Source organism: Acartia tonsa, chromosome 3 (assembly GCF_053477335.1).
Source record: "Acartia tonsa isolate MP-2025a chromosome 3, ASM5347733v1, whole genome shotgun sequence".
NCBI lineage: Eukaryota > Metazoa > Arthropoda > Copepoda > Calanoida > Acartiidae > Acartia > Acartia tonsa.
The window spans coordinates 56630273-56655782 of record NC_137262.1 but is presented as its reverse complement, the minus strand read 5'-3'; the positions used below and the strand labels follow the sequence as shown (position 1 = coordinate 56655782).

At 32.6% G+C, this 25510-nt stretch overlaps 1 protein-coding gene across 1 annotated transcript in view; it reads right to left on the bottom strand.

Moving 5' to 3' along the window:
• Positions 1-25022, bottom strand: part of Ddx56 (putative ATP-dependent RNA helicase DDX56) — a 402780-nt gene extending 377758 nt beyond the window's left edge. The window contains exon 1 of the mRNA XM_080154617.1: positions 24993-25022. The gene's annotated coding sequence lies outside the window, so the exon portion shown is untranslated. The remainder of the gene's footprint in view (positions 1-24992) is intronic.
• Between the last annotated feature and the right edge of the window lie 488 nt (positions 25023-25510).

Sequence of the window (25510 nt, the reverse complement as noted above, 5' to 3'; positions counted from 1 at the left end):
ATAAAAGATAACGGAAGCTTAAGATCACAATAACAACTGAACTGATTTATTTCTCTATTTTAGGTAAGCTTCATACAGGTCCTGTAATGGTTTTATGCTATTTCATTTTCAGATTTAGGTCTTTAGATGATTTTAAGCTATTTTTCAAGCAGTCCATTACTACTGCCCTTAATGCTAGGGGCGCATCCGCTAGTACATAATAATCTAATAGCATTTTAGTCAAGCAGTTTTAGAGATATTGGCTCACATGGAAAGTAAAAGATAACGGAAGCTTAAGATCACAATAACAACTGAACTGATTTAGTTCTCTAATTTATGTTAGCTTCATACAGTTCCTGTACTGGTTTTAGGCAATTTAATGCTCAGATTTAGGTCTTTGGATAGTGCTAAGCTATTTTTCAAGCAGTCCATTACTACTGCCCCTTTGTGCTAGGGGCGCATCTGAAGGTACATAATAAGCTAACAGCATTTTAGTCAAGCAGTTTTAGAGATATTAGTGCAAAAAAGTCAAAGATAGTTTTTTTGTTGTTATTTTGTATAATTACTTTTTGTTTAGCCGTCATGACTTTTCAAATTCTTTAAAAACATTTCACATTTTTTTTAATCAGAGGTATATTTATGAATAGTAATTATTTAAAAATAGATTTTCTTTATAGTTCTCCTTTTAAAAATACTGCTATTTCGCCTTTAAATACAATATATATTACACAAGATATTTTAATTGATTTCTGAGTAGATTCTTTCTTCAGGGAAGCTTCTCACATATGGTTCTAGTGTGGTTTTAGGCTATTTTCTGTGATTAATCACCTTTTAATATGTAGAAGCTAGGGGCGTTGTCGTATATATTCATTATTATAAAGTTTATAAGCTTTGTTTAAAAACTAGTTTTTATGTGTTAGGAGAGTCAAACGCATTACGTACTTCACGGAATATAGTTTAATAAATGGCCGCTAGGTAGTGTATTAAAATTGTAACAAATGTATTTTAACAGTGTACTTTTAAAATGTCATACTTTAATAGCAGAATTAATTAAAATTATAAAATCAAATTATAAACATTTGTTAAATACATTAATTTAGTCTATTTAGGTTAAGATTACGACCTTAAAAATATATAAGTATAGTTATTGATATATTTTACAACCTGCACTGTCCCTAGCCGGTGCTTATAATTATATTTATCTAAATTATGTAGGCTCGTATAGCCAGTACAGATGCGACTAAGTTATGGCGTCCACCCTGGTCTCAAAGTAGTAGTGACATTGATATATAGTATTAACTGTATCTTTCACCAGTTGTTCTTGTTCTCCAATAATATCCTCCTCCTGGAAGAAAGAATTAACCAATAAACGAGTTCCATGTTATCAACCTAAATAGACAGTCCAATGCAGCTCACGAGTGCAGCTGTTGGTTTTTCATGGATTTCCATAAAATCTTTTAATGCTATATGAACTGAACATTTTAGATAAGTTTAATTTCATAATTAAAGTCCCATGAAATAGCAGCTGCGCCCAAAGCATCAAGGGGGGGAGGTGGGGTGGAAAGATATTTAAAAGCTAGAGTTGGTGCCCTTCACCTTTTAGGTTTTCAAATGATAGGAGAGCCCAAACACATTACATACTTCATCGAATATAAATTAATAAATGACCGCTAGGTGGTGTTTTAAAATTGTTTTAAATTCATTTTAACACTAAATCTCTTTAAATATCATTTATAACAGCAAATTTTTCAAAGGTAATTAAAAATTTAATGAAAACAGTAGATAAATACATTCATAAAATCTATTAAAGCAGGATTCTGTATAGAAAGTAAATGTATAGGATTATCCGTTTTTAATTGACTGTGTTTCTGTGGTAATACGGCAACAGACGGACGGGTAGTTTACAGAATTGCTACGCAGTGGCTTATCATGACAAGCCTTCTGCACTAATCCTATTATATCACCATTTACCTCATGACCGCAGATGACCCCGTTGCGCAGCGGTCAAACTGGCCTGGCTAAATATGGGGAGGGGCACGGACACGCAGCTATCACGCGCCCCTCACGCAACTATACAACCGGGAGGCGATGCCTCCCCTTTTACCACAGCTACCCCCACAGACTGTCTACCGCCGTGGGCTACGCCCTTGTGTCCCACACCCCCTTCAAACCTAACCTATTGTTATAATCTATTTGTATATATATAGTAAACATCCATTGTAAATGTATTCAGTTAAATATATAATTTCTGTATGACTAAATCCTGCTAGTTTGTTTTGGTAGAATACTTCAAGGCTAGGGCTCGTTGGATTCGAACTCGCAACCGGTGAGCTGAAACGCTTCGGCTTACCACATTTCAACTGAACCAACGTACTTGCAGAGATTATTGTTATTTGGAAAATGTATGTAGGCTTAGCAGGCCAATCACTTGTGATCAAACCCGAGAATAGCCATTGCACGCGTTTGTTGACACTTAAATTGCGTCATAATTTACTTCCTTAAAGCCAATAATAAGCAACCATTGTAATTGAATCATTAAATAGGCTAGCAACTGCGCCTCTAGCATCATGTTAAAAAATGTAGTAACATAGCAAAAGTTGGGAACATCCACGTTTATAAAATGCCCGTGTGCAAGGAAATATGAAAAAGTTTACATTTATCCGCTAATTGTCATTATAACAAAAAATAAGATATACTTTCAGAGAAGTTTCGCTTGTTGTTTACCAATTCTGTATTTTTCATTGGTTTCTTTATTTGCTAATGGTAATTTTCTGCCAATCTATTTGTGGATGGAAAAATGTGAGGACAAAAATAAAACTAATAAAGTATAGACAAAGATAGTATTAACGAGATCTTAAAGGACAAAAACACATTAATACATCCAGACATCATTATATATATTGTATTAAGCTTTTTTGTATGTAGCGAAGGATCCCGCTAACCCCTGAAAAGATATGGTTCTCCTTTAGTAGCTTCTTACAGGTCCAGGGAATCTTTATATGTTTTTTGTGGGGAGAATAAGAGATATCGCCCCTAGAAAAATATTACCCCCACCCAGAATACGAAAATAAAATTTTTAAAAACAAAATAAAAAATTGGGGATTGGTGGTCGACCTCTGTTTCTGTGATATTCATAACCTTACAATTGGCTGTATTGCTTTTTAATGGTTCCTTGCATTATTAAACGCTATATTAAAAAGTCCAAAAAAAACGTTCACAAACAAATTTATGTGATGATAATGATAAAAAATGTTTGTAAAAACAATTTGTATAAAATTGATTTTTATCTTTCATAACTTTTTTTTCAATGATGGCGCTAAAACTACAGGATGATTTTTTTTATAGCGGTTTTAGGTAAAATACTTTAAATAAACAAAGTTACAAAATGATTACATTCAATATTTCGAAGTTGTTTGAAATAGGACTAGTAATTTTGGATTCTATAAAAGCTCTGTTAAAAGAATCAAATAGAACTAGCAGCTTCGCCCCTAGCCTCTAGGTGCTTTGCCCCAAGAAGTTTAATCAAACCAACTTTTCGTATTTTAGATTTAAAAGAAAAATTAAACAAAAAAAATTGGGGGGGAGGGGAATTTTTTTTTTTTTTTTTGGGGGGGGGGGGGTAGTCGACCCCACTATTTCAATTTTAGTTTTAAAAAGAATTTTTTTTTTTTTTTGGGGGGGGGGTATTTTTCATTTTTTGGGGGGCTTGGGGTTGTCCCAACCCCCAAGAAAATAGTTATAAACCTTCCCGGGACCTATGAGAAGCTACCCTGTAAAGGAGAACCCGATCGGTTCAGCGGTTAGCTTGATACTTCGATACAAATAGACGAACACATATCCTGTTACTTTTTTATAGGGATTATTTCAATGATCACCCTGTTGATTACATATTGATATCAGGGTGGAAGAGGACATTAGCAGGGATCTAAAGGGACAAGACAATTGCCGGTAAATTGATGTACATTCCCAATGATAACGCACAAAATTGAAATTCTGTTGACTATAATTAGAGGTTGAAACGTTTGGACATTCAACTCAATGAGCCAACCAATCAAAATTCAATAAAAGTTCCAAAGTTGTTATCCAAATTTAGAGACTAGCGTAATAAACAGCCCAATGTCCCCTTCCTCCCTGGCTTGGTTTAAACTAGCAGTGTTGCTGGATAAAGTGTCTCAAAAAACAGCCTTGTGACGTCATAAAAATGAGATTATCCATCTCTTTTTTTAGGGATTTTCTCTCCCACTTCTCATCTCATCTCCCTCATTTTATTACGTCACATGACTGATTTTGAGACACTTTGTCCAGCTACCTAGCAGTGTCCAAAATATTCAGCCAATCATTTAATTCTTCAGGAGGAGTAATTTATCTTCCATTGTCTAATCCCTTAAGATCCCTGATCAATAGAAAAAGTGTGTTGTTTTTATATCAAATTTTTTTGTGTATAATAATGACTGTCATTTTTGCCTGGTAATGTTTGTAGGTGGATGTTATGTTAATTATTTTAGACTCTGCCGGTAGAAATTGATGTCCTGAATTTTAATTTCCAAATGTGTACGCAGTTTCTGCGGCGTTGCCTCATCCTATCTCAATATTTACTACTAGCTAAAAAATTTTTTTTAAAGTTTGAAGCTTTTTTAGCTAGTAGTAAATTTTGAGATAGGATGAGGAAACACCGCGGAAACTGCGTACACATTTGGAAATTAAAATTCAGCACATCTAGAAATTGATTGATTATTGAAGTAAAAGAATAGAGGGTTCACGAGCTTTATGTAACTCTACCCACAGGATGGGGACCATATGCCAACTTTCAATTGGGTTTTTTAAATATCTTATAAAAAACAAGTCGCTATAAAAAAAAACAGAAAGCAATTAGCTAGCAGACGAAAAAGGTTCCCACCACTTGGGCCAGGTTGTTGTCTGTATTATACATCTATGCTTATACATTTATTGATTGATTGATAGAGCAAGATAGAGCTATCTATAATATTTACAATGTAAAACGTTGTGTGTCCATCCGTCCGTCTTGCTGAAGCTTAAGATTAGGGTTGGGCCGGATACTTTTTTGGCCGGATACCGGATATCCGGCTGATTTTAAACGCCGGATATCCGGTAACCGGCCGGATATCCGACTAACGCCGGATATCCGGCAAATATCCGGTTATCCGGCCAAAATACCGGATATCCGGCCGGATAACCGGCCAAATTACCAGATACTAAAGTAGCAAAAAAAATTTCTTCAAAAATCTTATATTAATTTACATAAAGTTAAACTTGTTCAGAAAAAATGTTCTTCTAGCTTCAATAATAAGAAAATTATAACCATTTAAAATTTTAAAAAGCAGAGATTTTGGTGTAAAGTATAAAAAATTATAGAGCCGGATATCCGGCCGGATAGTTTCAATATCCGGTATCCGGCCGGATATCCGGCCACACCGGATATCCGGCCCAACCCTACTTAAGATCTTGGTAACTGCTGAACCAAATTAATTCAGGGAGATAATATTCCTGTGGTGGTTTTTAGCTATTTTGCTGGGGGTGAGACAACCAAAATGTCAAAATTCTAAATTCAAAATGTAAAAAATAATACTTTCACTATAGATTTAAGAATATTTGAAGGAAACAAACTATAATTTACCTATAATTATATGTAAATATTGTTTTTAAATATTTTTAGAGTATGGTAAATTTCGCGCTTTTTGCCAATTTATCGTTATTCACCCCCCCCCCCCCATCTCCTCTCCCCTCTTTTTGACATATTTTTCAAAAAATCATTATTAGAATTGTGTTATATTGAGTTTAAGGTTCATATGGTCATGGTGAAATATCGATTATTTATTAGGTCGGATGCTGTGAGTATTGGTTTAAAAAATATGACGTAACAAAAAAATGAGCCAATGAGAGTCCACTACGCATGCCGCCATTGGTCAATAACGGCCTCTCATTGGCTAATTTTTTTTGTTACGTCATATTTTTTAAACCAATACTCACAGCATCATTAGGTCGATGTAAATATCAGTCATATTGGATCTTATACATGCTAATAATCAGCAAAGAGATACCTTGGAAAATTCATTTAAAACATTTCTTAAACAAAAAAAAGAATTAATCATCTACAAATTTTTTTTTTAAATCAACAATATAGAACATAGAATGAGGAGGGGGGGGGGGGTGAGTAAAGGGGTAATTACCTCTCCCCTTCCCCTGCAAATGTTAACCCCTCTGAAAAAGGTTGTTTCGGGAAAAAGTATCTTATATTATATTGCGATGTTTATCCCCCCAAAAATAAAAGCTTAGACGTCCTAAAAGAGCATCACAAAATATTTAATACCAAAATTAAAGTCAAGAGGGGGGGGGGGGGAGAAGGTCTAAAGTCAGTATAAGGTATGTTGCTATAAAAAATTTGCAAACATTTTCTAGCAGACTTAATTTATTCTGTCATTTTGCTCTGAGCCATTTTATAAATATTCTAAACAACATTTGACATTAAACAAGGATAAATTGCTTGAGTGCAAGGCAGCTAATAAGATTAATAATAAAAGATAACCCCATATAAAAGTAACAGGATATCTGTGTGTCTGTACTGATGGATCTCGCTAAACAATGAACCGATATGGTTCTCCTTTACAATGTAGCTTCTCATGGTAACGGAGAAGGTTTATATCTATTTTGGTGGAGCATACGACCACCCTCTAAAGAAAATTCGCCCCTAAAATAATCTCAGACAGATAAACAACCTTTTACTTTGAATTATGGACAGATATGGTGTTGTACAATTTTACAATTTTTTAAATCCCAGTTTTGGTCATACAAATATTTTTGGGTCGAATTCTAATGATATGTTTACTTTTTAGCCCAAAACTTGCAAATTTTCCATAAGATAATGCAAATTTTGTTTACAATTTTTAATATATGTACATACATATGTGTAGACGAGGTATGCGAAAATCTGGCGAATTTGGAGAAAAGGATACGTAAAAAAGTACTTTCCAATATGGCTTCAAAACTGATCTATATCCACTCGAATAGAACCATACTGAAAAATCATGTATAGCATCGTATTACAGACAGTTTTACAGACGAAAAGTAAAATAAAAATCATAACATTAATTCCAGTTTTGATGAAGTTAACAAAACTGGTTTTTATATATCTTATAATTTTACATTTTGATATACGCACAAACCTGTCTATAATACGATGCGATAAATAACTATAGAAATACTAAAATCTAATTGTAGTGAAGCTACTCTATAACTTACTCTGTCTGTCCGTCTATTCATACGGCCTAGGTAGCAGGAATTTATCCCTGAAATTGGCAAATTTATTCATACTTTTTTTGTTGTTGAAATAATCTGTTTATCCTATATCCATGTTAAATACACGTAGAGTCTGTAATTTATCCGTCCAAATTTTGGCTTTGTATATCATATAGAATATAAATTATACATACATATTAGATAAACTCAAAAATCTTCTAACATATTTATACTATTAGAAAAAGTGGTATGTTTTTGTTTTTGTTTGTAGCTTAAAATTTCGTTAAGTGCCGATTGTGCTAATTGAAGATTGATAATTTACATCCCTTTCTTCCACTAATAAGTAATAATAATTTGTCGTCAATATTTTTATAAGCAGCACAACTAATATTAAAGTAACATGATGCCTGTCTGTCTAATGTTAGGGAAGCTTCATAAATGTCCAGGAATGGTTGAATGCTATTTTTTTTACTAGCGGCTACGCCCCTAGAGGCCTCTAGTGGCACTTTAAATGTTTTTTTTTATATTTAAAATATGTCTATGTTGCGATTTTTTTGTGATTTCTCTTGGGAGGGTGGTGGTACCCTCCCCCAAAGTAGTTAAAAACCTTCCCGGGACCTATGAGAATATACCCTGTTAAGAAAAACCCGATCGGTTCAGCGGTTAGCGAGATCCTTCGGTACAGACACACAGACAAACATCCTTTTACTTTAGTATAAGGATAGTTGGATATTTTCCTACACTATCCTCCTTCCTTCTCGGATGCTTGTATGTAGCGATGTCAAAAAACTACAAAAAAAAACAGAATTTAACAAATTAAGAATTAAGAAGAAAATAAATTATCGTCCATTGCCCCATCCACGTATCTTCAAAATTATTTCTTTCACAAGAACAATTATAGGCGCGTTCATAGATAGCGCTGCTAACAAGATAGTATTATTTTAAGACAAAAAACATAGAAATATTATACATTTGAAATGAAAAGAAATATTTTAGATAATTTCATGATTATCTAGAGAGTCTATCCACTTTCGGGTATTAGGTAAAGTAACATCCAACAAACAACCAACAAACCTTTAATTGCACGATCTTTGTCCATCTTTGTGCATGTTATTATTGTCACCTAGTATGGAGCGGTATGGTCCATACTCGAACCCGACACCTCCCCGGCAGCCAGCAGGCACGTTATCATTTACGCTAATGTTATAGGTTACGTAATTATGTCCTAGTGACGTACGGAAAGACCCTATTTATTTATAGAGAAGCTGCGCTACTAAAAACCTTGTTGAAATATATAGTTTTCTTGGTTGTTGCATGTCAAACATATTTTAGCAAAATTTTTGCTACATATTGCGAAAAATGTTTTGGCAAGAGTAGTAAGATGTTCGTGTGTTTTTTCGTTATTGTTTTCTCATTTGAGAAGCTTTTTATTGGTTATGAACATTTTCGTTAACAACAAGTTGTCAAAAGCATATATTGAAAAGAATATTAATTTCTAAAACACAGTTATTATTTTATACAAACGATCCCAAAAACTATGTAATGACCTATATAAAACTTATCTTAATTGGAGAACTTAATCGGTTCAGTAATTAGCAAACCTTTCTACTTTTAAAAGGACAATTTTTTATATTTTAGAACAGTTAAAGGTAACTTGTTTTTCCCTAACTTTCTAAAAATCTAAAGTAGATATAATTTTGTATCTTTTTTTGCATCATAGATTAACACTTATTTATCTTGCATTGTACTATCCTTGTATTTCTACAATGGATATAAATAAAATTTGTTGTCAATTTAGCGTGCTAATATAGAACTCATATTGGTCAGTTCGTTCATCCAGTAGGGAGAGAGGGGATGCGGTAAAGGGTGTGGATTATTTTAGCCAGCTGCGAGTGTCTCTTTGTTATAGAACATAAAAATGTGGTGCAACATCCAAGTAATAATATATCCATTGTTTCAAGTAAGACTCCATAACATAACTGTAAAGACAATTCTACTAAACTACAATTTAATCTCAGGATTAACAATTATCTTTTTATATATGAGTGCTGGGATATACAGGGATTGGACAAAGAGGGATAAATTTATATTTTTTCCCAAAAGTTTGATATTTGTGTGCTTTTTAATGACCTAGCATAGCTACTCTTTAAGTGTGTCAGATAGTCATTTAATTTTCAATTAGCTATATAAATTTGCAAAAAGTCATTTTAGTGCTATATTGACATTAAGTTCATTCCAACCTGGACACCTAGAAAAATTGCAAAGAATTTCAAGAAAATAGCCTAAAACCTCACCAAGGTATTTACTCACTTAAAAAGGACAACTCAGCAATTTCCGAGATCTAAAGCTTCAAACAAACAAAAAATTACTTTTTTATTTTAAAGGATACATTGCAAATAGAAAGTGTTAATCTATTTCTATTCTTTGCATAAATTTGTTATGTTAGCTCGTTGCTATTGCGCTACTTGCTAACTTTTACTGTAGAAAAGCTATGCTTTGCTTTTCAAGATTACCATGTAATTCAATATTTTCCAACCACTAAACTCAACTAATCCTCATGGCTTTGCCCTTAGTTTGCTCATCTAAGAAACAGGGGTGCCAAATTTGATAATTTCCAACCACTAAAATTAATTAATCCTTACAGCTATTCTCTTTGCTAATCTAAGGATCAGGGATGCCAAATTCAATATTTTAAAACCACTAAACCTTAGTAATCCTCATGGCTTTGCCCTTAGTTTGCTCATCTAAGAAACAGGGATGCCAAATTTTATATTTTTATCTCTAATTTCAACTTTGCCCTTCGAAGAAGTTAATCTAATTCTATTCTTTGCATAAATTTGTTTTGTTAGCTTGTTATTGTGGCACTAACTTTTACTGTGGAAAAGCTATGCTTTGCTTTTCAAGATTACCATGTAATTAAATTTTTTCCAACCACTAAACTCAACTAATCCTCATGGCTTTGCTCTTAGTTTGCTCTTCGAAGAAACAGTGATGCCAAATTTTGAAATATTAGTCACCAAACTCCACTAATTCTCATGGCTCTGCTCTTAGTTTGCCTATTTAAGGAACAGGGATGCCAAATTGAATATTTTCCAACCACTAAACTCAACTAGTCCTTATGGCTTTGCTCTAAGTTTGCTCATAAAAGAAACAGGGATGCCAAATGTAATATTTTTCAACCCCTAATGAAAACTAATCCTCATGGCTTTGCTCTTAGTTTGCTCATCTAAGAAACAGGGATGCCAAATTAAGAAATATTAGCCACTAAACTCAACTAATCCTCATGGCTCTGCTCTTAGTTTGCTCATCTAAGAAACATGGATGCCAAATTAGGAAATATTAGCCACTAAACTCAACTAATCCTCATGGCTCTGCTCTTAGTTTGCCTATCTAAGAAACAGGGATGCCAAATTTTCATTATTTCCAACCACTAAATTCAACTAATCCTCGTGGCTTTGCTCATAGTTTAGTCATCTAAGAAACAAAGATGCCAAATTCAATATTTTTCAACCACTAAACTCAACTAATCCTTATGGCTTTTCTCTTAGTTTCTAAACTAAGATACAGAACCCCTAACGACAACTAATTCTAATGGCTTTGCTCTTAGTTTGCACATCTGAGAAACAGGGATGCCAGAGTTAATATTTTCCAACCGCAAAACTCAACTAATCCTCATGGCTTTGCTCTTAGTTTGCACATCTAAAAAATAGGGATCTCAAATCTCACAATTTTCACCATCAAAATCAACTAATTCTCTTTGTCCTCAAACGTTATTAACCCCATTTTTATCTAAGGAATCCTCATTTTTTCTTCAACTGAACTTAAAAAATATCTCATGACATTGCTCAAAGTCCAGTGAATGAAGAAACAAAAAATTTGAAATTGGGCAACCCATGAAAAGTGCACAAGATGTGCAATTGAATTTCTCAAAACTACAAATATTCTCCTCCATAGTATTATCTAGTTTTTATATTAGAGTTATTATGTTAGAGTGATTATAACTATAGAAAATTATTACACCAAGTATTACATAGTTTATATAATAGACTTGATATGTAGACTGATCAAAACTACAAATATTCTTCTTCATAGTATTATCTAGTTTTTATAATGGAGTTAACATGTTAGACTAATATAACATAATGTAATATATATAATGTAATATAGTTATTAAGTTAGAATAATTAAGACTACAAATACTGTTTCCAGTAGTATTAACTATGTAGTTCTTTCATTTTGAGAAATACATTAAATTACCCCCTCAAACCAGGATTTATATTTTTCATACCGTTCGATTTTATGGATGTTGTCATCCTTGTTATATTGTGATTACATGGTTAACGACTAAATCTGTAATAAATCCTTATAATACAGTAACAGGATGTCTGTATGTGTGTATTTGTACCAAAGGATCTCGCTAAACTGATCGGGTTCTCCTTAACAAGGTAGCTTCTCAAGGTCCTGGGAAGGTTCATAACTATTTTGGGGGAGGGTACCACCACACTCCCAAGAGAAATCACAAAAAAATCGATATTTTTTGGCGTAGAGACAATTATTTCTCAGATTAGATATCTATAATACAAAGTAGAACGATGTCTGTCTGTTTGTTTGTAGCGAAGGATCTCGCTAACCACTGAATCGATCGGGTTCTCCTTTACAGGGTAGCTTCTCATAGGTCCCGGGAAGGTTTATAACTATTTTCTTGGGGGGTGGGACACCCCCAACCCCCCCAAAAATGAAAAATACTCCCCCCCCCCGAAAATTTTTTTTCTTTTAAAACTAAAATTAAAATAGTGGGGTCGATTATCCCCCCCCCCCCCTAAAAAATTTTTCTTTCATTTTTATTTTAAATCTAAAATACGAAAAATTGGTTTGATCAAACCTCTTGGGGCAAAGCCCCTAGAGGCGAAGCCGCTAGTTTGAAATAAAAGAACAAACATTTAAAGTGCCATTGGAAGCCTCTAAATCATTGTCATAAAAAGAGGAATTTTGTCGTTCTTATGCAACCTCAGACGTCAAATAGGATGGTAATCAGCATTTGTATGCCACAAATATAAGCCTTGCCAAATTATGTAAACAGTAGATGACTTCTGTTCAACTTAATTACATTTTGGTATTAATAATAATATTAAATGTTTTATAGTTATTTTGGAAAAGATGTAATTTGAAAGATATTAAAATTTTCTTAAAAACAAACTGTACAAGAACGGGACTGAATACATTTAAATTTATATGTTTTATTTATTTAAAATAAAACCTTGTAAAAAACTTTTTTTGGTTTTAAACACCAAGCGGCAAAGTTAATAACTAAAAATGTTACATACTTTCAACCCTTTATCGATGGTATATTATAAACACAAAATGTAGCAATTAATTTTAATTTAATTCACAATTTATTTCCTAATATTCTGAAGGTTTTTTTAAACAAATAAACTTAATATAAAAAAATTGATTCTTTATTATAGATTTAAAAAATTCGAAAATTAATCGTTATTTAAAGTAAAAATAAACATTACCTGCTAAATACTAAACTTTAGCAGCTATTATATATAGTAGTAAGCTTTTTTTTCTCGCTAACAGCTGAACCGTTATGGTTCTCCTTTACAGGGTAGCCTCTCATAGGTCCTGGGAAGGTTTATAACTATTTTATTTAATCTTAAATAAAAAATTAGGTTATCTTATTCAATTCCCCCCTCTTCAAGTGCCCCTAGAGGCTTCTAGAGTCGTATCCGCTAGTTATAATTAAAACTATATTAGATTTTAAAACACTTTTCTTTAAATCTTTAACTCTAATAGATATGTGAAAGACAGTTTTACATCAAATAACTCTAGAAAGATACTCTAACGTAGCTCTAATCCCTAATATTATCTGCAGAAGGCTAAGTTTAAGAATAAGTTCCAAGAAGTATTTATCAAAATTTTTACAGTATATAGCTTAGTTGCTACATAGCTGTAACTGAATTGTAAATAATTGTCTTAGGAATCATTCCCTAAAGTTTGAAATTCAGTTATAGAAACTATAGATAGTCATAGAATTAGTGATAAATCCATCAGAGAAAAAAAAATTTCTCCAACAAACTCTTTAGGCTTGTTTAAGAGCCAAAAAAAACCATTATTAAAACTAGAATGTAAATTATATTGGTATCCAAGGTTTTACAAATTCGTGTTCTTATTCGTTGGCTAGATAACTTTCAGTACGACTATTGAATTAATTTATTGAATAATTTATCCATAATCTTTTCCTGTAACCAGAGTGTCTTACATAATATAACAAGGATGACAACATCCATAAAAGGCGAAGCTCTGAAACGGTAAGACATACGAACATTAACACGTGTAGAGTGTCAGAACTGAATGAGCAGAATATTATTATTGCATAAGTATAAACAAGTAAGAACATTTGTTGCAAAACTGCATAATTACATAATACTATTTAAGGACATAATTATATTTTTAGGACTTTATTATAGAGATGCTACGCTTATAACATTGTACCTTGTTGTAATAGGAATCAGAATTCCAAAAATCAGATTAATCGGATAATTCTAACATACAAAAATTTGATGTCAAAAAAGAAAAAAAAACAACATGTTTAAAATGGGCATATGGACATTTTGGTAATGACTAATGACAATAGAGTTGCTTTCTACGCTTTCTAAATAGTACCTAAAAACTACAGGAATCACCATGCAAAGTTTAAAATCGATAGGCTAATTCTAACATGCCTAAATTAATGAAAAGAGCTAACCGTGACGGACGAACGGACCGACCGACCCTCATTTAGAAAAGCCCCTCTTTTAAAAAGTGACAGACAAACATATAAACGTTTTCAGTAGAGTAGCTTCACTGCTAAAAAAATCACGCAACCTCTTAAGTTTAATTCTGCTTTTTAGGGAATGCTTATCTGGAAAATATTCTTAACTTTCCAAAAATATCTTATTTATCTTTTGTAGAATAAAATCAATGGGTAAAACATGATTTTTTTTCATTTTCTTAACCCTGTATCCTAGCTTTTAGAGCCACTGGCTAATAATTTGGATAATTTTGTAAGATTTTAATTCAATAATGATTTTAAAATTCAAATAGTTATATTTCCGTTAATTTGAAATAAACGTTTTTCTTTAATATTTTTTCATGTTGATTTGCTTAAGGTATATCTATAATACAAAGTAGAACGATGTCTGTCTGTTAGTAGCGAAGGATCTCGCTAACCGCTGAACCGATCGGGTTCTCCTTTACAGGGTAGCTTCCCATAGGCCCGGTTGGTTTATAACTATTTTCTTGTTGGGTGAGACACCCCCAACCTCCCCAAAAAATGAAAAATACCCCCCCCCCCCAAATTTTTTTTTTTTTTTAAATCTAAAATAAGAAAAATTATTTTGATCAAACCTCTTGGGACAAAGCCCCTAGAGGCTAGGGGCGAAGCCGCTAGTATTAGAAAAAGTAGCAACACAACCAACCTATTAATTAAGCTACATAAACTGAAAGTAATATCTTTGAATAGTTTTGATGCGTTGTGTCTCTTTAAAAGGCCAAGGCACTCTTAATACCCCTAATACAAAAGGCAGTTAGTTTTTTAGTCTTTCAATGAAGTTTTAACTAATCACTGAACCAATTGAGTTCTCAATTACAGAAAAGCTTCACAAAGCTCCTGGGAATGGGATGGTTTTAAGCTATTTACTGCCTCATGGGCTCTTAATCCCCATTAATATGCATAGACCCTAGTTTCTAAGTGTATAATTGTATATTCACGCGTTTGACTTTGATAAATTCGCGGGTTAAACCATAAAACAGATAATATCTTTGTTGTTTATATTATTTAAAGTTATGGAAATAACAATACCCCAATAATAATAGTTATTTAACCTTTGTCGGATATAGGCCAGGGATCTAAATGGATAAGACAATGGAAGATAAATAGATATATATCCCCAATGATGATAAACCAAAAAATTCTTTTTTTTGCAAATTAAAATTATTGGTTAACCAGTTCTGAACTAACCAATAAAAATTCATTGTAAGTACCCAAAGTTTTTTATTATATAAAACTTTGGGTACCAGTGAAATTGTAGGTTCAATGTACCCTTCTCTCCCTAGAGAAAATCAGCTTAAAGGTATATGTTTCATTTTAAGAATTTTTATTTTGATATACGTGGAAAATAGTCTGTAATACAATGCTATACTTGATTTTTCAGTTTGGCTAAGAGCCGGTTCTAATCCAGCGGATATTAATCAGTTTTGAAGCCATACTGGAAAAATATAGAACAAATTCTGAATAGTTATAATCCTTTCAAGGACCTATCAGAATCTTCCCTGTAAAGAAGAACCATCTATAGACACACAGAAACACATCCTGTTACTTTTATATGAGAATAAATTTCTGTTTGAATGCTTAGCGGTTGTCCGTAATTAGTAATTACCATTCTTTCTATTTATAAAAATAATAATAATAAGCTTTTTCCTTTTCCGAATTCCGACTTTGACCCCTGGGAGAAAGGGAGAGGACATTGGCGAAAAATTTGAATCTACAACTCCCCCCCCCCCCTCCAAGTTTTACTAGTTACTAGAATCAGTATTTTACTTCTTAGAATTTTGGGGAAGAATGTTTTATCTTTCATTGTCTGTTCCCTGAATCCCGGAGATGACCTATTCTATCCCCCCCTACCCCCCCCCCCCCCCCAGCTCTTTCTTTCTCTCTCTCTCCCTCTCTCTCTCTCTCTCTCTCTCTATCTTTCTCTCTCTCTCTCTCTCTTTCTCTTTCTCTTTATATCTATCAATCTATCTATCTCTGTTATATTATTTGAATTTGTAACCTATAATTTTCTCAGCCCATTCATTTTGGCCTTGCCAATAGAGATTACGTAGAGTCTACAATTCTCTATTCTTTCCGTTTCAATAGAAATTAGATAATGTCTCCAATTCATATAAAGGATTGCCAATAGAGATCACAAAGAGATTTCAATTCTTGTCATTGCCAATAGAGATGTAATAGAGCTTGCATTCTAGCATGGCATTGCTAATAGAAGTCACATAGAGTCGCCAATTATTTTAAGGAAATGCCAATAGAGATCACAAAGAGTCTCCATTTCTCACCATAATTTTGTATGAACAGTTTAACCATCAAAAACATTTAGAAAAAATGAAAAAATCAATAAAATATTCAAAGACCTCTAAGAGGTAGGATTTTTTTTATATAAAGCTAGTCAAAATCTAATCAGTCTAATGTCTGTCGTTTCCCACCTTCATTTTGAAGGGTTAAATTTTTGCCTGATTTCTTATGCTATTTCATCAAAAATAAAGACAGCTAGGTAATAATTTAGCAAAAGTGTTAAAATATAATTATTTTAAAATAACAAAAATAAAGGTTAGAGGGAGAAATAGAGATAGATGGATAGAGAGAAAAAGATATTAGAGAACTTGATGAATAAATTGATAGATAGAGGAATACATAGATAGATAAAGGAGATAGTGAGAAAAAGAAAAAGAGAGAGGGAGACAGAGAGAGAGAGAGAGAGACAGAGAGAGAGAGAGAGACAGACAGAGAGAGAGAGAGAGAGAGAGAGAGAGAGAGAGATAGAGTAAGAGAGAAAGAGTGTTTAAGTAGATAGAAAAAGATAAGTTTATACTGATAGATAGATAAATAGAAAGATAGAAAAAGACAGAGATAAATAGATATATAAAGAGAAAAAGAATAAAATGGGGAGAGAGAGAGAGAAAACATGAAAAAGATAAATAAATTCTCTTGTATTTGTATATATTGAAACAACTATAGAGCTATTGAGGAAAAAAAGAGAGAGGAAGTGAGAAAGATAGATAGAGTAGTATAGTAAGAAAGAAATTGAATATAGAATGGTCTATTAAAAATTTCATATAGGGAGAAAGACAAATATTGTGAAAAACAAAAATCAAAGAAAAGCTATTACATGAAATCATCCTTTGTTTTAATATTTTTTTTTCTTCAGATCGTATCATAGACAGCCGAGAGACCGAAGGCCAAGGCTAACAAAACTGGTATTAGTTTTATGACTTTAATTTATTTATACATTCATGGGAAATTGTCTGTAACACGATGCTATACACGATTTTTCAGTATGTCCGAGAACCGTTTATAATCAAGCGGATAATAATCGGTTTCGAAGCCATACTGAAATATATGTTTCCCCATCCCCATCACCTCCATATGTAAGATATGTAAATTTTTAATGTTCTCCAATAAGGTAATTTTCAGGGAGGGTGAGGACATTTGCAGATAAATCCATCTACATTCTACTTTTCTTCCAAAATCTATCAAAGACAATTAATAACCGCTAAACCGATATGGCTCTCCTTTACAATGTAGCTTTTCAAATGTCCTTGGAAGCTTATAGCTATTTTAGGGGAGGTTACCACCACCCTCTCAAGAGAAATCGCCTTGAGAAAAGAAATCGACGCAACTGAATGACTTACTGGACTTCTCTTCCTAAAAGGGTGCCGAAACTTGAACCCAGCTTGAAGATGGGGGAGGGGAGGGGGGTTCGACTCCCCCTCCCCCTACCTATCAAGGGACTACAAATTAATAATAATTTGTTTCCAATGTCCTGTCTGTGTATTCCTGGTTGCTTTTAATTTATATGTAATAAAGTTAGTAAGAGAATAAGAGTGTCAGTCTATGTGCCAATCAGGTAAAAGAGGATAGGTTAATAGAAAATAATATGTAATAAAGTTAGTCAGAGAATAAGAGTGTCAGTCTATGTGCCAATCAGGTAAAAGAGGATAGGTTAATAGAAAATAATATATAATAAAGTTAGGTAGAGAATAAGAGTGTCAGTCTATGTGCCAATCAGGGAAAAGGGGATAGGTTAATAGAAAATAATATGTAATAAAGTTAGTCAGAGAATAAGAGTGTCAGTCTATGCGCCAACCAGGGAAAAGAGGATAGGTTAATAGAAAATAATATGTAATAAAGTTAGTCAGAGAATAAGAGTTTCAGTCTATGTGCCAATCAGGGAAAAGGGGATAGGTTAATAGAAAATAATATGTAATAAAGTTAGTCAGAGAATAAGAGTGTCAGTCTATGTGCCAACCAGGGAAAAGAGGATAGGTTAATAGAAAATAGTATGTAATAAAGTTAGGTAGAGAATAAGAGTGTCAGTCTATGTGCCAATCAGGGAAAAGGGGATAGGTGTATAGAAAATAATATGTAATAAAGTTAATCAGAGAATAAGAGTATCAGTCTATGCGCCAACCAGGGAAAAGAGGATAGGTTAATAGAAAATAATATGTAATAAAGTTAGTCAGAGAATAAGAGTGTCAGTCTATGTGCCAACCAGGGATAGGGGGATAGGCTAAAAGATAATTATAACGGATCAGTTACCTTATATGAGCAAGGCTGCTTTCCATGACACTTAAACGTCAGGTCCAACAACCAAGGATAGCTAAGGGAAGCCAAATATCTTTTTCTTTTCTGTCCAAACTCTCGAAGTATTGGGTTACAGTTACAGTAGTTTTAGCAGTTTTGCAGCAAATTTACTTATTTATTTTTAGTAGACTTATACATTTATATTCTGCTTATTCAGTTCTTAAACTCTACGAGTGTTAATGTTCGTTTGTCCTATTATTTCAGAGCTTCGCTTTTATGGATGTTGTCATCCTTGTTTGTAATATTTCTTTTCCTTTCTTGCATTAAATAGCGCGTTCTTTTTTCCCCTCTACTTATCTATCCATATCTATCTCTTTACATTTTGTTTTGATTTTTCTTGTAAAGCTATTTTTTTCCTTTTCATCTGTCTTAATTATTTTAACATCCAATAAGTCATACCACCCAAATTTGTTTTCCGGGTCACCACGCCCTTTTTGTTTTCAAAAATCTTTTTTTCTATTGGTATACCTATCTATCTATTTTTTTCCATCCACCTTTTAGTCTTATCTCCTTTCTATTCATTTTATGTATCTAATCTATATATATTTGTATATCTATCCGTTATCCATCCATCCATTCCATTACATCCATTTATCCATTTATCCACCTGTCTATGAATATATTCATCTGCATTATATATTCATGCATCCATCTATTTATCAATCCATTCCATCTATTTATCTTTACATCTATCCATTCCATCTATTTATCTTTACATCTATCCATCCAACATTCCATCCATCCAACATTTCATCCATCCATCTATTCTGATACTCTACAGATCTTCCTTTTTCTAAAGAATAGTTTTTACCACCCATCCCACCCAAATTATTTTTCCGGGATACGCCCCCCTAGTCCAGTTAGTTGCATGAATAGTATAATGTTCATTGATAGTGCTAATGTGTTAGTCTTAAAAAATCATATTTTAATCTTTAAAAGGCTGCATAAAGCTACAAGTGAGTTTACTGTCCGAAACAACATGAACAAAACATCCCAAACATCAGATACCTGATTCTAAATATAATGATCTATTATATCCTAATACACTTAAGTCCATTGGAGTATCTAAAAGCATTCGATAGTCAATCCATCATCGAATAGCTTAACCAATCTTCTAAAATATATTTGTGTATTTTACTACAGTTGTTTTTAAAGCTTTCATCATTTACAAAAGATCACACATGCTGTCCCAATACACTTTTATTTATTTGTGTACCCTATAATAGTGAATGATAGTCCAAACTAGTGTATCATCAAACTTAACCGATACACTGTGAACCTTTTAAGTACCACACTGTTGTGTTGGTGAGTCAAACCCTCACAAACTAGAATAATGCCAAACCTAACCAAAACACTGTAACCCAATTAAGTACCTAACTACTGTGTTGGCGAGTGAATCCATCACAAACTAGTAAATTACCAAACCTAACCAAAACACTGTATCCCAATAGAGTATCCCACTATTATGTTTGCGAGTTAATTGATCAAAAACTAGTATTTTGTAAAACCTTACCAATACACTTTAAACCAATTGAGTATTTTACTGTTGTGTTGGCGAGTGAATCAATCACAAACTAGTATATTATCAAACCCCACCAATACACTGTAAACCTATTGAGTACATTACCTTTTAGTTTGCGAGTCAATCTGTCACAAACTAGCATAATGCCAAACCCTACCAATACACTGTAAATCTATTGAGTACCTTACTGCTGTGTTGGCGAGTCAATCCATCACAAACTGGACAGAATAATTTAGTACTTCATCAACCAAAGCAATACATGTAGCGCCAGTGTTTTCACTATACTGTCAAATACATACTTTTTAAAATAGCGAAGAATAGATGTAGATAATATTTTTAGACCTTTAGCAGAGAAAAGTAAAATTTGTTACTTTTTGTTCCTTAAGTGTCAACTTAAAACTTTCATACACACCTAGTCATGCTAAAGATGTTAAACAGAGTGGAAACTAAAACGTTTAATTCGTTTAATTGTAAGGTTTAATAAAATAACAAGGATGACAACATACATAAGTAGCAGAGCATAAAAATATTTCAGACGGACAGACAGAAAGACGGATATTTCGAATGATTGAGTAACAACTAATATTACTGTGATTTTAAGCTTTATGGAAGATGACATAAAGTTCGCTATTTGTAATATTGACTGTATTGTAAAAGCACACATCTTTCATAAACCACCCTGCTTTTTCTCTAATTCTTAATCTATCTCTCTCTTTCTCTCCCTTTCTATCTATCTCTCTCTCTCTCTCTCTCTCTCTCTCTCTCTCTCTCTCTCTCTCTCTCTCTCTCTCTCTCTCTCTCTCTCTCTCTCTCTCTCTCTCTCTTCTCTTTCTCTATTTTCTATCTCACTTTATGATTCATTTCTTTTTCATTACACTTATATATGTTCCTTATAAACAGCTCAATCTAAGAAAGTAGCAAAACTTTAACAATTTGAAAATGATTAACTAGAATTTGTCCCTATGTTACTTCAAAACTTCATTCAACTAAAAATATATCACTTTTTAAAAGCGAAGCTTTTCTATAATTAGGGTAGGTCCGTCCGTCCGTCACAAACGGATAGCTTTTTTCGTTAATTTAGGCATGTTAGAATTGTCCTATCGATTTCAAACTTTGCATGGTAATTCCTTTAGTAGATAGGTACGATTTAGAAAGCGTAGCAACTCTATAATCATAACAAGAGTGTCCGTACGTCCATTTTAAACATTTTGATTTTTGTTACTTTTTTAACAACAAATTTTTATGTGATTTAATCATCCGATTGATCTAATTTTTGGTATGTTGATTCCTGGGACAACAAAGTATGATGTTTTAAGCAAAGCAACTCTATAATCAAGTCCTAAAAATGTAAGTATGTCCATAAACATTATCCTGTATCAAGTATTTTTTCAACAAATTTACTTACAATTTTGCTCCGATTCTTATACAATTATATTCTGATTATTCAGTTCTGACACTATATAAGTGTTAATGTCCGTTTGTCCCATCGTTTCAGTGCTTCGCTTTTATGGATGTTGTCATCCTTGTTTATCGAAGAATATTTGAATATTTTGTTTATTATTATAGTTTTTTTATACAATAGATGTAAAAATTGACTATTCATTTCAGCTCTTTGCTGTTCTTTTAAAACTAAATTATGATTAGTTTGTTACTATCGCGCTTCTTAAGTACAAGACAATTGCGAGTTAATTAGATTGACGTTATGGTAAGACTACCAATTTGTGGGCAAAGCTCATAAAAATGTTAATTGTTTTGTTGACCAAGTTCCGACAAGAAATAAATGGTCTAACTCAAAGATTTCTCTACTATAATGGCATCTCTATATTTGTTGTCTCAATGTCAGATAACGTTTTGCAAGCATTATCTACGAAAGGCAAAATTTGAGTTCATCTCATAATGTTTGTGTGCAAATATACCAAAATTTATCAACAAAATTAGAGTTAATCTTATCACATATTATTGTTGCACAGGAAAAAGAGAGCCAAATTTGAGTATACCTTCCCAAAATAATTTGTTTATAATACCTCATCCTTGTTAAAACACGTGATTACATTTTTCTTATAAACCTTTTTATATAGATTCATAGATTATACCTAGCTATAAGATAAATAGATAGAAAGATTTCTAATATGAATAAAACAACATTGTATTTTGTCTCAGGGGTATCAAGAATAAGACAATGGCCGATAAATTGATAGAATTTAGATTAGTGGTTTGAACGTTTGAACACTCAACTTAATGTAACGACCAATCAAAATCCCCAAAAGTCCCAAAGTTTTTAAAACCAACGAATAAGAAAACGTTATTATAAAATTTTGGGGACTAGTGTAATAAATAGCCCATTGTCCCCTCTCTCTCTCTCTCTCTCTCTGATTTTCTTTAGTTTTAGGGTGAGGCATGGGAATTATTTGATCCTCTCTTAGCTATCTATAAGATATATCAAAACAAACCAAAAACCAGGGTTGCTCAAAATGAAAAAATAGCAGGAATGTTGAATTCAATTTTTCAGAATGGCTTCCAAACCGCTTTATATTCATACTGAAAAATCATGTATTGCATCGTATATTAAAATAAAATCCTAGACTTAATTCAAGTTTTGTTAGCCCCGAGGGGCCGAAGGCCCGAGCTTTAAAGTTTTACTTTTTCTATCCACGGAAAGCTGTCAATAATACAATGCGATAAATAAATATAACCGCTTTGTCATCGTTATTTGTCGTTAAAATTATTAGTACCCTTTCTCAAAATTGTTATAAGCTTTCCATGGACTTATAAGAAGCTTTACTGCAAAGGAGAACCATATCGGTCCAGCGGTTAGCGAGATCCTTCGCTTCACAAACACAACATATATACATCCTGTTATTGTTATATTTTAAAAACGAAATTATCGGTTTTTGATAAATTTAGGAAGTTATGAAGCCACAAGTATTCTAAATATTCAATTGATTAAAATTTAATCATATTAAATTAGTTAGAAATTATAGTTTAGCACTTGGATAGATAGATAGATGGGTAATATTGATAGATTGCTAGATTGTTACAAAAGATGGTTAGATTGTGATATAGATATTGGAAGGATGAATAGCAGGGCTCAGCAGCCGCGTTTGGGTAGTTTTGATTTTTAAATTTCCGAGCCCCAATTGTTAGATATGTGGTAGGTAAAATGGGATGAGCTGAATTTGAATTTTAAACTCGGCTTATAATATATATTATATACGTATATAGACATGTATGTATAATAATAGACTTGTAAAGCACAATGTAGAATGACTTTCAAGATTCTTAAAATTTCTTTTGTTTTATTCTACATTCGATTTAATATATGGATGGATATGACAACGGATTATAAAACCATTTAAAGTGTTATTCATATTTAGGGATAACACAATAGATGAAAAATTATGATAAACAAATCTAACCCTTCTGTATATCAAATTATAGGTGGATAAGTTTGAACACTAATAGTTGAAGATTTAATAAAAGTCTCCGAAGTTTTTAAACCAACGAATATGACTATATTTCGAATAATGCATCAACTAAAATTGTTCATCCATAATTTAAAGTTTTATTATATTATATTCACCAGTGCAGTGGTGAATTAAGAATTTCTATCAATAATGAATACAGAGATAAGTAAATTGATGAAAAAAATCTTTTTATTTTCTAAATGAAATAATTTGAGCAGATGAAATAAAGTCCAATTTGTGTTCCTTAAGACAAGAGAATCCATATATAAAAGCAACAGGATGTATGTCTGTTTTTCTGCAGCTAGCTAACCGCTGGACTGATATGATTCTCCATGAAGCTCCTTGTCAAGGGATGATTTATAACTATAGGTAAGGTACCCTCTCAAGAGAAATCGCTCATAGAAAATAATGCCACCCTAAACCCCCAGAAACTTTGCTTTTTAAAAACAAAATTGAAAGTGATTCCCCCCCTTCTCCTTCCCTCAAGTGTGCATGGAAAGTCGACAAAAAGTAGAACAAATAAATCTTTTATTGGCCTTTCCCTGTATACCTGAATATAGAATGATGTTTTCATCAATACAATTTGATTTTAAATTATAATTCTGAAGCCATCACATGGTGTTTTGTCTGGTCAGTTCTTTCACCCCTAAAAGTAACAGGATGTTGGTCTGTCTGTGTTACTGTAGTAGGTAAGATCTATATATCCAATAGACTAAAATGGTTCTTTTTAAAGGTCCAGTGATGGTTCAAACATATTTTGGGGTAGAAAGAAAAAAGGGGGATCGCTCTGGTAACCACCTCCCTCCCTACCCCCACAAAAAAATGGAGGGTTGAAAATCGCACTTACCTTCCGACATGTGCTCCTAGAGGCCTCTAGGGCCCCATTATCTATCTGCATTCGAAAGAGGGGGGGGGGGGATTTGCTTGTAGGACAAACAGACACAGCGATTATGAGTAGCTACGCTACTAAACTTACAGACAGAAATACCGACAAAAAAAGTTGTTAAGAATCATAACTAATAAAAAATGACAATTGGTACCATATAATTATTCTCAATAATCTCATTTTTCAAAAGGTTATTGTCAAAAAAATCAAAAACTAAGAAGACATATACAGACAGACATACCGACAAAAAAGTTGTTAAGAATCATAGCTAATAAAAAATGACAATTTTTACCATCTAATTAATCTCAATTTACAAGCGGTTATTATCAATAAAAATAATCATAAATAAAGTTAGGTGGTTCAAATATATGCCTTCTCTTAGAATATTTTTAAGTTAGTATGTTTTTCAACCTATTTTTAAAAAAATACACTATTCAAAGACATGAAGATATATTTAGATTTAGCAATCATTTTCAATTCATTTTGTCTCTTGTAGAAGTGAATCAAGCAATATTAGCTCAGAATATTATATAAATAGAGGTAGGGCGGGGTAGTGTCGAACAACCCCCCCCCTCACTTTACATATTAGTTTTAAAAAGAAAAAGTAAAATATTTTTTTTCCTAGGGAGGGTGGTAGACCCCTCCCCAAAGTAGTTAAAAATCTTTTTGGGATCAATGAGAAGCTAACAATATCTTAGACGATTATAGAAAATCAAGTCAAAAAGCAATACAAGTACGTATCTTAAAACCTCAAAGTACATAATTAAAATAGTAGAAAAATAATCTACCTCCCTACCTAAAGAAAAACTTTATTAAATGTAATTTATTTGTAGTTTCAATTATACCAATAAAAGATAATTATTAGTTTTAACAAGTTTGACTTAGTGCAAAGATTTGCAGCTTTAATTTCTTTTTAGCGGTTATAACTTAGAAAAAAGAGACATAGAGAGAGATAAAGATAGAGTGAAATAGATAGATAGATAGACAGGGACAGAAGAGAGAGTGAA